Source organism: Mandrillus leucophaeus, unplaced genomic scaffold (assembly GCF_000951045.1).
Source record: "Mandrillus leucophaeus isolate KB7577 unplaced genomic scaffold, Mleu.le_1.0 Scaffold198, whole genome shotgun sequence".
Taxonomy (NCBI): Eukaryota; Metazoa; Chordata; class Mammalia; order Primates; family Cercopithecidae; genus Mandrillus; species Mandrillus leucophaeus.
In genome coordinates, this window is record NW_012102009.1 from 3,043,234 (window position 1) to 3,044,654 (window position 1,421).

Below are 1,421 nucleotides of genomic sequence, written 5' to 3' on the forward strand. Positions count from 1 at the left end.
TCATGTCTGTAATCCTAGCACTTTGGTAGGCTGAAGCAGGCTGACCATCTGAGGTCAGGAGTTCGAGACCAGTTTGGCCAACATAGTGAAACCCTATCTCTACTAAAAGTAGAAAAAAATTAGCTGGGTGTGGTGGCATGTGCCTGTAAGCCCAGCTACTTGGGAGGCTGAGGCAGGGGAATTGCTTGAACCAGGGAGGTGGAGGTTGCAGTGAGCCAAGATCACGCCACTGTACTCCAGCCTGGGTGACAGAGTGAGACTCCATCTCAAAAAAATAAAATAAAATAAAAAATTTGAGAGAACGATCTCATGGCTGTCTATAGGATCAGGTAAACATAGCTAACACCCATAACGAGGTCTGGTAAAGAAGTCACACTCTTCTGTCTTCTCTTGCCTTGTCCCATCCACCCAGCCAACACGTGTTGACTATCCCCTTGAATCACTGGAGATGTTGGAGATATGCCTCATTTAGCCATTCAAGATGCCCACAAACCTTTCTGGAAAGAGACTGGGCATCTGGCTGGAAGAAATGCTTCCTCAGATGGCCAGAAAGGGTGTTTTTCTCCACTTACTGTTACATTCCAAGGTTTTTTGTTTTTTGTTTTTTGTGGGTTTTTTTGAGACATGGTCTTGCTCTGTTATCCAGGCTGGAGTGCAGGGGCAGGATCATGGATCACTGCAGCCTCAACCTACTGAGCTCAAGTAATCTTCCTACCACAGCCCCTGAGGACCTGGGTCTACAGGTGTAGGCTGCCATGCCTGGCTTTTTTTTTTTTGGTCCCTGTAGAGACAAGGTCTCACTATGTTGCTCCAGTCTGGTCTTGAACTTCTGGGTTCAAGTGATCTGCCTGCCTCAGCCTCTCAAAGTGCTGGATACAGGCATAAGCCACTGTGCCTGGCCAAGTTCCAAGGTTTGTATTTGTTAGGTCTCAAAGGCAATGTCAGCCCCCAGATTTAAATCTATTAATGATATTTTGGCTAGTACATGGTAGCTCATACCTGTGCATGGAGGATTGCTTGAGCCTAGAGGTTCAAGAGTAGCCTGGGCAATGTGGTGAGACCTCGTCTCTACAAAAAATTAAAAGATAGGTGTTGTCATGCACATCTATAGTCCAAGTTACTCGGGAGGCTGAGGTGGGAGGATGGCTTGAGTCCAGGTGGTCGAGGCTGCGGTGAGTTGTCATCGTGCCACTGCACTCCAGCCTGGACGACAGAGCGAGAGTTAATGAATGAAAACAAGTTTTACAAACTAAAGTTTCATATTAATACATAACTTCTGCTGTTGTGATTACAATAATCATAGGAACATAGGGTTTATTTTTGGGTTTTTTTTTTTTTTTTGAGATGGAATCTTACTGTCGCCCAGGCTGGAGTGCAGTACTTTGATCAGTGTTATCTTTCCCCTTTTTGTTATTGGACTG

At 45.5% G+C, this 1,421-nt stretch overlaps 1 protein-coding gene across 5 annotated transcripts in view; it reads left to right on the forward strand.

Moving 5' to 3' along the window:
- Positions 1–1,421, forward strand: part of ESRP1 (epithelial splicing regulatory protein 1) — an 82,766-nt gene that overhangs the window by 69,824 nt on the left and 11,521 nt on the right. The gene's annotated exons all lie outside the window — the stretch shown is intronic.